Genomic DNA, 12748 nt, shown 5'->3' with positions numbered 1-12748 from the left:
AGTCCTAGTACTACCACGTGGTAGCTATGTAACCTGCGGAGGTTAAGTAAGGAATTTCTCTCTATGTATTTTGCATCTAGCTATTAAATCTCTATGTACTGTAGGCAGGTTGAGTTGAAACATGCTTGTCCCTAGTCTTTCCGGCCACTGTGCACACCGTCAGAGCTTTCTTCATGCCTCAGCCCTACTCAAAGACTTCAGTGGCTGGTGCTCTGATGGGGTAAATTCCAAGCCTCTCAACCTGGGCTCCTCACATCCTATAGATCCAAATGACTTTCCACCTTCACAATATGCTACTACCAGGCTGGCCCAGGCTGGTCTCCTCACTCTCCCCTGCTTATGCCATAATTCTCTCTACTTCTGCACCTTTAGTTAGTCAGACCTTCATATCAATTCTCAGTGGTAAGTGGTAGCCTCTGGTTTCAAATATAATGACCTTTCCTTGGTCTTCATTCTCAACCTCTCTGTGGCATTCTACAGAGCACAATCCTCCTTCTTGAAGTGCCTGCATTAGCCTGAATGATGTCATCCTATAGATTACAAAGTCCAGGTTCAGAAGAGATCTTAAGAAGATCCTTTTATAAATACTAATTGCTGGGTCCCTCCTAGAGAGAATAAATCAAATATCTGAAAGTAGAGAGCTGAGATCTTTTAAAAACTCCTAGAGGATCAGGAAGCACCTAATCAATGGATCTGGGTTTAGTGTCCACCGTATCACTGGAGTATTGCTAATCTCTGGTTCCCTCATTCTTTCTTGTCCTCAGTCAGTTAACCTTTGAGTTACCTTTCTCCTCTCCCTGTCCTACTATGACAAGGCAGTCTCCACATTTTGGCAGCTTTCTACCCTGTCTTCTCACTTCTGAGCCCCACTGGTCCTCCCATCCATTACAGACCTTTTATCATTTCATCCAAGTGATAAAGAAGCTTGTGTATTTATTTTCCTTCTTTAGACTTCCTTCCATCCCTTCCAAACATTTATTCAACACATACTCACAGCTTACTAGTTGAAGGAACTATATTAGATATCATACATTTTATGTCTAAAAGCACTGCCTTTTATGCCCTTATCCAAAAAAAAAAAAAAAAGCCTAGTTTGGGGGATACAGGATAAAATAAAGCTTTTAAACTCTGACATCAAGATCAGCTACAACATTGTCCCAGTCTATCGTTCGGTGCAGTCAGTTAAGTACTAAAGTATGAAGATACAATCGACCTGAAGTTTTTTCCATATGTTTTAAGTGGAGGGAAAGAGGACCCTTGGAAGATCAGAGAATCTTTATGTCCAGGATCTCACTACTCTAACCTTGAGAAATTTATTTAACATTTTTTTGGTCTTGTTTTTTAGGTAGTGAAATGAAGAAAATAATTTTGTCTCTGAAAACCTTACAGGGTTGTTATAAGGATCCAATGAGTTAATGTATGTGAAAGCATATTGAGAATTACACGTATCAAATATTTGTTGTTGTTAGGTGCCATCTAGCTGATTTCAACTCATAGTGACTCCATGTCGCTTGGTAGAAATATCCCATAGAGTTTTCTAGGTTATAATCTTTATGGAAGCAGATCACCAGGTCTTTCTCCCATGCACCTTTATGATTAACTATCCAACAGAATGCAGAAATTATTGAATACCATTAATATTACACGCAAGAAAAATTTTGCTGAAGATAATTCAAAAGAAGTTGCAATAGTACAACCGCATAATTCAACTCAGTGTCAACAATTGAGTTACGTCCCCTCAAAAATGTGTTTATCAACTTGATTAAGCCATGGTTCCCAGTGTTATGTGGTAGTCCTCCATTTGTGATTGTAATTTTATGTTAAGAGGATTAGGGTGGGATTGTATCTTCACCCTTATGCAGGTCACCTCCCTGATCCAATGTAAAGGGAGTTTCCCTGTGGTGTAGCCCAAACCACATTTTATCTCTTAAAAAGAAAGGAAACTAGTCGGAGAGTTGGGGACCTCATACCTCCAAGAAAGCAGCACCAGGAGCAGAGCATATCCTTTGGACCCAGGGACCCTACACCTGAGAAGCTCCTTGACAAGGGAGCGATTCAGGACAAGGACCTCCTCCTGAGCTGACAGAGACAGAAAACCCTCCCCTGGAGCCAACACCCTGAATTTGGACTTTTAGCCAGCTTTACTGTGAGGAAATAAATTTCTCTTTGTTAAAGCCATCCACTCGTGGTATTTCTGTTATAGCAACACTAGATAACAAAGGCAGGCAGTAAACTGCTAGAAATTCAAGCTGAATTCAGAAGAGGATGTGGAACAAGAGTTATCATTGCTGATGTCAGATGGATCTTGGCTGAAAGCAGAAAATACCAGAAAGATGTTTACCTGTGTTTTATTTACTATGCAAAATTATGGATAACATTGCAAAGAATGGGAATTCCAGAACACTTAGTTGTGCTCAAGAGGGACCTGTGCATAGACCAAGAGAGAGTTGTTCATACAGAACAAGGGGATAGTGTGTGATTTAAAATCAGGAATGTGTGTGTCAGGGTTTTATCCTTTCACCATACTTATTCAAGCTGTATGCTGAGCAAATGATTCAAGAAGCTGGACTATATGAATAAAAATGTGGCATCAAGATTGGAAGAAGACTCATTAACAACCTGTGATGACACCAGCTTGCTTGCTGAAAACAAAGAGGACTTGAAGCACTTACTGATGAAGACCAAAGACTGTTACAGCCTTCAGTATGGATTGCACAACAACATAAAGAAAACAAAAATCCTCACAACTAGACCAATAAGCAACATCATGATAAACAGAGAAAAGATTGATGTTATGAAGAATTTCATTTTACTTGAATCCACAATATATGCCAATGGAGGCAGCAGTCAAGAAATCAAACGACATATTGCACTGATCAAATCCACGGCAAAACAAAAAAAACCCTTTTTCAAGTGTTAAAAGGCAAAGATGTCATTTTGAGGACTAAAGTGTGTCTGACCCAAGCCATGGTATTTTCAATAGTCTCAAAAGCATGCAAATGCTGGACAATGAGTAAGAAAGACCAAAGAATAATCGATTTATTTGAATTATTGTGTTGGTGAAAAATATTGAATATACCATGAACTGCCAGAAGAAGGAACAAATCTCTCTTGGAAGAAGTACAGCCAGAATGCTTCTTAGAAATAAGGATGATGAGACTTCTACTCAAGCACTTGGGACATTTTATCAGGAGAGATTATTCCCTGGAGAAGGACATCATACTTGGTAGAGAGTCCGTGAAAGAGGGGAAGATCCTCAGTGAGATGGATTGACACAGTGGCTGAAAAAATGGGCTTAAGCACAGCAACAATTCTGAGTATAACGCAGGACTCGGCAGTGTTCATTCTTTTGTACATAGGGTTGCTATGAGTTGGAACCTACTCAACAGTACCTAACAACAACAACATGATTAGATAACCAGTTATTCCAAATCAAAAATTCCTCCACCAGCACCCATGCCTTAATCATTTCTCATCCTCACTTTCCTTGATAAAATCTGTCACATACAACCTTAGACCTCTTATAAGCTTATAGACTGGGTCCAACGTAGCTATCTTAAGCTATCTAAATGCGTTCATGTTGTACTAAAAAACTGCCACATAAGTTTTCCAAGGTCGTAAATCTTTATAGATGCAGAAACACCTATCTTTTGGTTAGCAGCCAAGCACTTAACCACTGTGCCACCAAGGATCCTCATATTTTACTAGAAATCTGAAATGTCGGTTGAGTTTTTTTTCCAACTCTAATTTCAATTCTCTTTTTTTTTTAATTTCAATTCGTCCCTTTACCCCTTACAGATAGCATTTTATCTCTCCTTTTTTTTCTTTTTGTCCAATTTCTTATTTGTCCCAAGTTCTGCACCAACTTCTGCCCTAAGTATGAAGGATTTCATCTAAATTATAAAGCTAATTATTTATAGAAATGTCAATGGGAATACTTTTTTCTAATATTGATATGAATTTATCCATTCTTATTTGAGTACTCATCCAATAAACATTTATTATTCAATAGCTAGCAGTCCAAAAAAAAAGAAACACGAAGCCATTGGCTTCAGTCGATTCTGACTCATAGTAACCCCATAGGACAGAGTAGAAATGTCCCTTAGAGTTTCCAAGGAATGCTGGTGGATTTAAACTGCTGACCTTTTGGTTAGCAGTTGAGCACTTAACCCCTATGCCACCAGGGGCTTCAAACAGCACGAGACCAGAGGAAAAACAATTGCAGTTCTTCTACTAAAGAAATGTTCTAGCTTATCAGGGGTAGCAAATGACATTTTTTTCAAAGTTGCTAAATGCTGTGGGAGGGGGAGACAAGGATTTCTGGAGGGCACATGAGGGATACCTGACACAGATTAGTGGGGTAGGACAGCTGCCCAGATTAAGTTTACTGGGGGATATGACCCTTAAGAAAGACGCTTAAGTGGTTAGCTGTAGTTAGTAATGTAAAAGCATAGAGGAAGCAACATTTTAGGCAACTAAAAAGGAACCACAAAGCAAACCTTTTCAGAAGTTAAAAGTCATTTAGTATGGATAAAACATAGAGTACGGGGAACAGAGAAAATGAGGATGGACATGTTCACCAAAAGTTTGGATTTTATCTAGTAAGCCAGGAAGAAGAATTCAAGGATTATAAGTATGAGAGGTAGCATCAGAAGTAGAAAATGACTACAAACTTAGAACCCGATAAAGGGTTAATCTAACCACAGCAGCTCCCATGTGTCTGTCAGTTTGTTGTACTGTGGGGGCTTGCGTGTTGAGGTGATACTGGAAGCTATACCACTGGTATTCAAATACCAGCAGGGTCACCCATGGAGGACAGGTTTCAGCTGAGCTTCCAGACTAAGGCAGACTAGGAAGGAGGACCTGGCAGTCTACTTCTGAAAAGGATTAGCCAGTGAAAACCCTATGAATAGCAGCAGAACATTGTCTGATATAGTGCTGGAAGATGAGGCTGGAAGGCACTCAAAAGATGGCTGGGGAACAGCCGCCTCCTGAAGGTAGAGTCAACCTTAATGAAGTGGATCAGGTAAAGCTTTCAGGACCTTCATTTGCTGATGTGGCGAGACTCACAATGAGAAGAAACAGCTGCAAACATCCATTAACAAGCGGAACCTGGATTGTAGGAAGTATGAATCTAGGAAAATTGGAAATCATCAAAAATGAAATGGAACACATAAACATCAATAGGCATTAGTGAGCTGAAATGGACTGGTATTGGCCATTTTGAATCAGACAATCATATAGTCTACTATGCTGGGAATGACAACTTGAAGAGGAATGGTGTTGCATTCATCGTCAAAAAGAATGTATCAAGATCTATCCTGAAGTACAATGCTGTCAATGATAGGATAATACCCGTATCCCTACAAAGAAGAACAGTTAATACGACTATTATTCAAGTTTAGGAACTAATCACTAGAGCCAAGGATGAAGAAATAGAAGATTTTTATCAGCTGCTGCAGTCTGAAATTGATCGAACATGCAATCAAGATGCATTGATAATTACTGGCGATTGGAATGAGAAAGTTGGAAACAAAGAAGAAGGACCAGTAGTTGGAAAATATGGCCTTGGTGATAGAAACATTTCTGGAAGTCAAATGATAGAATTTTGCAAGACCAGTGACTTCTTCATTGCAAATACCTTCTTTCACCAACATAAACGGCGACTATACACATGGGCCTTGCCAGATGGAACACACAGAAATCAAATTGACTACATCTGTGGAAAGAGACTATGGAAAAGCTCAAAATCATCAGTCAGAATAAGGCCAGGGGCCGACTGTGGAACAGACCATCTATTGCTCATATGCAAGTTCATGCTGAAACTGATGAAAATCAGAACAAATCCAGGAGAGCCAAAATATGACCTTGAGTATATCCCACCTGAATTTAGAGACCATCTCAAGAATAGATTTGATGCAATGAACACTAGTGACTGAAGACCAGACGAGTTGTGGAATGACATCAAGGACATCACATATGAAGAAAGGAAGAGGTCATTGAAAAGACAGGAAAGAAAGAAAAGACCAAGATGGATGTCAGAGGAGACTCTGAAACTTGTTCTCGAACATCGAGCAGCTAAAGCAAAAGGAAGAATTGATGAAGCAAAAGAACTGAACAGAAGATTTCAAATTGCATCTTGAGAAGACAAAGTAAATGACATGTGCAAAGAGCTGGAGATGGAAAACCAAAAGGGAAGAACACGCTTGGCGTTTCTCAAGCTGAAAGAAAGGAAGAGAACATTCAATCCTCGAGTCGCAATTTCAAAGGATTCTATGGGCAAAATATTGAACAACACAGGAAGCATCAAAAGAAGATGGAAGGAATACACAGAGTCATTATACCAAAAAGAAGTAGTCGATGTTCAACCTTTTCAAGAGGTGGCATAAGATCAGGAACTGATGGTGCTGAAGGAAGAAGTCCAAGCTGCTCTGAAGGCATTAGCGAAAAACAAGGCTCCAGGAATTGATGGAATATCAATTGAGGTGTTTCAATAAACAGACACAGCGCTGGAGGTGCTCATTCATCTATGCCAAGAAATATAGAAGACAGCTTCCTGGCCAACTGACTGGAAGAGATCTATATTTATGCCCATTCCCAAGAAAGGTGATCCAACCAAATGAGGAAATTATAGAACAATATCATCAATATCACACAGAAGCAAAATTTTGCTGAAGATCATTCAAAAATGGCTGTAGCAGTATATACACAGGGAAATGCCAGAAGTTCAGGCCGGTTTCAGAAGAGGACGTGGAACCAGGGATATCATTGCTGATGTCAGATGGATCCTGGCTGAAAGCAGAGAATACCAGAAGAATGTTTACCTGTGTTTTATTGACTATGCAAAGGCATTTGACTGTGTGGATCATAACAAATTATGGATAACATTGCGAAGAATGGGAATTCCAGAACACTTAATTGTGCTCATGAGGAAACTTTACATAGAAAAAGAGGCAGTTGTTCAGACAGAACAAGGGGAAACTGACTGGTTTAAAGTCAGGAAAGGTGTGCGTCAGGGTTGTATTCTTTCACCATACCTATTCAATCTGTATGCTGAGCAATAATGGGAGAAGCTGGACTATATGAAGAAGAACGGGGCATCAGGACTGGAGGAAGACTCATTAACAACCTGGGTTATGCAGATGACACAACCTTGCTTGCTGAAAGTGAAGAGGACTTAAAGCACTTACTGATGAAGATCAAAGACCACAGCCTTCAGTCTGGATTGTACCTCAACATAAAAACAAAAATCCTCACAACTGGACCAATGAGCAACATCATGATAAACGGAGAAAAAGATTGATGTTGTCAAGGATTTCATTTTACTTGGATCCACAATCAACACCCATGGACGCAGCAGTCAAGAAATCAAAAGACGCATTGTATTGGGTAAATCTGCTGCAAAGGACCTCTTTAAAGTGTTGAAGAGCAAAGATGTCACCTTGAAGACTAAGGTGCACCTGACCCAAGCCATGGTATTTCCAATCGCATCATATTCATTTGAAAGCTGGACAATGACTAAGGAAGACTGAAGAAGAATGGACGCCTTTGAATTGTGGTGTTGGCGAAGAATATTGAATATACCATGGACTGGCAAAAGAACGAACAAATCTGTCTTAGAATAAGTACAACCAGAATGCTCCTTAGAAGCAGGGATGGCGTGACTTCACTCACATACTTTGGACATGTTATCATGAGGGATCAGTCCCTTGAGAAGGACATCACGCTTGGTAGAGGGTAAGTGAAAAAGAGGAAGATCCTCAATGAGATGGATTGACACAGTGGCTGCAACAATGAGCTCAAGAATAATGATTGTGAGGAAGGTGCAGGACCGGACAGTGTTTCATTCTGTGTGCTTAGGGCCGTTATGAGTCAGAACCTACTGGACGGCACCTAACAACAACAATACCAAGAGAGGAAGAACAATTACAGCTCATGACTGCCCTCTCCAAACCCGTTCCCTGCAAACAGCCTCTGACTTTGATGCACATCTGGACTTTAAAGCTGTTGCTAGATTGTACTCTTTTCCTGCAATCCAGTATATATTTGTAAGCATTGTCATTTTGGGACCTGTAAGTCTTTAGCAACCAAACCCTGTCTAACTGCCCCTATTAGTGGAACCTTTTTTTGTTCATTTTCTAGCCATTTAGATTCTCTGTTAATATTTTCCAGAGGTTATTTGTTTGTTTCTTTGTTATTTTCTTCTGCTTAATGACCTGTAGGAGCAATTTGTAAATCCAAATTTTAAGCTTTTGTCTGTAGTATGTGTTATATATATTTTTTAACAGTCCATCATTTCTCTCATGGTTTTTTGTTGTTGTTGTTGTTTGTTTTGTTTTTTGGTACTTTCCACCATGTAACAGTTTAATTTTAGGTGGTCAAATGTATATGTTTCTCCCTTTATAACTTCTAGTTTTACTGTCTTGCTTATGAAGCTCGCTCCTATCATGAGATAATGTAAATACTGTCTTATAACTTAATTAGTATTAATAATGCTTTATCTTCTACCGCTAAAACTCATTAGGAATATTTTATATGTAGTTTTAAGTAAGAAGCTAAATTGTTTTAGATTTCATGTGATAAGTGGTAATATCAACAAAAAAATATATCTGTATTAAGTGCACATACCCTGGTATATAATCATAGATTCTTTATTTTGTTTCACTAATCTGTTTGACTATTCCTGAGCTAACACCATATTTTTTAATACAATGTCTTTATAAAAAGTTTTACTATCTGGTAAAACAAAAATCCCTATATTACGGGTTTTTTTTTTTTTTTTTTTTTTGCTTTTTTCTTCTGATAACTAACACTTATTTCTGCTTATAAACATTTCAAGTGCTTTTGTCCAGATGTGGTTTAATTTAAATTAAACTTAATGTTTAATTTGAACAACTTAGTAGTTTTATATTGACGTCATGTTTTGATAAATATATTTTCATTTGTTAAGATTTTGTTTTATGCTTTTGGATAATTTTTCCCTCTTTGTTCCTGTACCTTTCTTGTGTATTTCCTCTATATGTGTTTTAGAGTTTTTGTTATTGTTGTGACTGATTTTTTTTTCTTCCTTTTACAGTTCTATTTCTAATGACTAGTACAGAGATATGCCATATCTCAGGGTGATAGTCTCAGGGAGTCCTCCTATTTCAAGCAGTCTGGTAGGGCTGGACGTTGTATGAATTCAAGTTCTATTCCACATTTTGCTCCCATTCGATCAGGATCCATCCACTGTGTTCCTGATCAGTACGGTTGGTAGTGGTAGCTGGGCACCATCTACTTCTTCTGGCCTCAGGGTAGAAGAGGTCATGGATTGTGTAGACAGACTATTAGTCCTGTAACTAATTTCTTCTGAGTCCTTGGTTTCCTTATTCCTCTTTTACTCTGGACAAGTAGAGATCAGTAGTTTTATATTAGATGACCGCTCACAGGCTTTTAATACCCCAGATGCTATTCACCTAATTAGGATGTAGAACATGAATTTTGTGTACTATATTATTGACTGAGTTGTCCCATAAAACTATGATCCTAAGTCTTCAGATCCCCTAAACCAATCCTGCAAGGTATTTGGTTAAGCCTAAGAAGTATCCATGCTTGTGCCCCCATGCGTTTTATTGTTTATACAAATTTATATGGATGCATACACACACACACATATATATCTGCGTATGCCCAACCAAACCCAAAACCAAACCCAATGCCATCGAATTGATTCCGACTCGTAGCAACCCCATAGAGACTATAGGACAGAGTGGAACTGCCTCATTGGGTTTCCAAGGAGCAGCTGGTGGATTCAAACTGCCAGCCTTTTGGTTAGCAGCCAAGCTCTTTACCACTGAGCCACCAGAGCTCCATCTGTAGATCTATATATGCCCACATATACACACACATATACATATTTATTATATACTTATATGCCTACATACATACATACACATGTAACCACACTCATATTTATAGTCATTATTGCCTATTCCTGCAAAGTTGTATATGTCATAGCATTTACCAAAAACACCCTTTTTCCTTGTGTACTCCTTAGCTATGCCATTTACCTTGGTCTTTCTGTGCACAGTTCACCCACTTTTAATGTTACCTTTCCCATCACCAAAAATAAAAATGTCTACTATCTAGACAAAAGTTCACCCTCCACCACCTATGCCTGGTAATCACCAATGAACGTTGGTTTCAGTGGGTATACCTATTCTTGTCTGTTTATAATAGTGAGCTCATACAGTATTTGTTCTTTTGTGATTGCCTTATTTCACTCAGCATAATGTCTTCCAGATTCATCCACATTATATTTTGAAAACTCATCAAAGTTTTTTATGGCATTACTTCTTATGACTGTGTAGTATTCTGTTGCATGTATGTACATTTTGTTTATCCAGTCATGTGTTGACAGACACTTAGCTTGTTTACATCTTTTGCTATTCTGAATAATGTTGCAATGAACAGAGGAGTGCATAAGTCTGTCTGTGTCTTTAGTATTAGATCTCTAGGGTATATACCTAGAATTGAGATTGCTGGCTCATAAAATAGCTTTATTTCTAGGTTTTTGAGGTTTTTTCCATAGTGGTTGCACCACTGTACAATCCCATCAGCAGTGGATAAGTGCCCCAGTCTCCCCAGCATTTGTTCTTTTGGGATATATATATATATATATGTATATATATATATATATATACATATATATATATGATTTGCATCTCTGTAATGGAAACCCTGGTGGTGTAGTGCTAAGAACTAAGGCCTCAGGCTGTTAACCAAAAGATCAGCAGTTCAAATTCATCAGGTGCTCCTCGTAAACTCTGTGGGGCAGATTTACTCTGTCCTAAAAAAAAAAAATTTTTTTTTTTTTTTTATAGGGTCACCATGAATCAGAATCGACTCAACGGCAATGGATTTTTTAACAGCTGATGATCATGAGCATTTTTTCATGTATTTGTTGGCTGCTTTTATGTCCTCTTTGGTCAAGTGTCAGTTTATGTGCTTGCCCATTTTTCAATTGGGTTTTTGTTGTTGTTGTTGTTGAGTTTTGAAGTTTTCTATATATTTTAGAGATTAAACCCTTATCAGACACGTCAATCCTGAATATTTTCCCAGTCCTCAGGTTGTCTTTTTACTCTTTTGAAAAAGTCTTTTGAAAAAATGTGCCCTCAGAAAACAACAAACTCATTGCCATCAAGTTGATTCTTATTTATAGAGACCCTATAGCACAGAGTAGAAATGCCCCACAAGGTTTCCAAGGAGCAGCTGGTGGATTTGAACTGTTGACCTTTTGGCTAGCAGCCGAGCTCTTAACCACTTTGCCAGCAGGATTCCTTTGATGTGCTTAAGTATTTAGTTTTTATTAAGTCCCAGTTATTTAATTTGGCATCTGCTGTTCATGCTTTAATAAAACCGAAAAACAAACCGAACGCCATCAAGTCAATTCCGACTCCTAGCTACCTTATAGGATAGAGTAGAACTGCCCCATAAGGTTTTTAAGAAGTGCCTGGTGGATTCAAACTGCTGACTTTTTTGGTTAGCAGCTGTAGCTCTTAACCACTACACCATCAGGGTTTCCCATATTTTAATAGTTGTGTTTAATAACTTATTTTCTTAATTAATTCCCAGAGTATTTTCCCTATGTTTTCTTCCAAGAGTTTTATACTTTCAGTTTAACATTTAGGTCTTTGATCCATTCTGAGTTATCTTTTGTCAAATTATTTTAAGCATCTTATTTTTAATAAAATTCTCATTAGTTGCATCACATAACTATTTTCCCTTCTTTTTCAGTGTTTACCTTAATTCCTTTTCTTCTCTTATTGAATTAACCAGAACTTCAAAAGCCATGTTCAACAATATTGGTTTCTGATCCCTGACTTCTTTTATTTTTAAATACCATTATGTCAGCATTTGCTGCTTTTTTAAAACAGGCATTCCTAAACTTACATATCTACTTTTTATATTATTTGACTTAGCATTTTTATTGAGACTGCTCGTTGAATTTTATGAATTGCGTTTTCAACAAAACTGAGGTTTTGACACTCATTTTTTCTTTTAAAAAGCTATTAAACATTTTACATTCTAAATATTATAAAGCTTAATAAAATGAACACTCACCTACTCAAGAAATGAAGTGCAATCTTATCAACACATAGACCAAGGGGCAGTTGTTCGGACAGACCAAGGGATAAAAAAAAAAATTGGTTTAAAGTCAGGAAACGTGTGTGTCAGGGTTGTATTCTTTCACCATACCTATTCAATCTGTATGCTGAGCAAATAATACAAGAAGGTGGATTATACAAAGAAAACAGGGCATCAGGATTGAAGGAAGATTGATTAACAACCTGTATTATTCAGATGACACACCCTTGCTTGCTGAAAGTGAAGAGGATTTGAAGCACTTACTAATGAAGATCAAAGGCCACAGCCTTCAGTATGAATTGCAACTCAACATAAAGAAAACAAAAATTCTCACAACTTGACCTATGAGTAACATCATGATAAATGGAGAAAAGACTGAAGTTGTCAAGGATTTGATTTTACTTGGATCCACAATCAACAGCCATGGAAACAGCAGTCAAGAAATCAAAAGATGCATTGCATTGGGTAAAAATAATAATAATAATAATAATCTACTGCAAAAGACCTCTTCTCAAAGTGTTGAAGAGCAAAGATGTCACCTTGAAGACTAAGGTGCACTTAACCCAAGCCATGGTATTTTCAATTGCATCATATTCAAGTGAAAGCTGCACAAGGGCTAAGG

The sequence above is a fragment of the Loxodonta africana genome, chromosome 1 (assembly GCF_030014295.1).
Source record: "Loxodonta africana isolate mLoxAfr1 chromosome 1, mLoxAfr1.hap2, whole genome shotgun sequence".
Classification (NCBI taxonomy): Eukaryota; Metazoa; Chordata; class Mammalia; order Proboscidea; family Elephantidae; genus Loxodonta; species Loxodonta africana.
Note: the sequence above shows the minus strand (reverse complement) of the source record.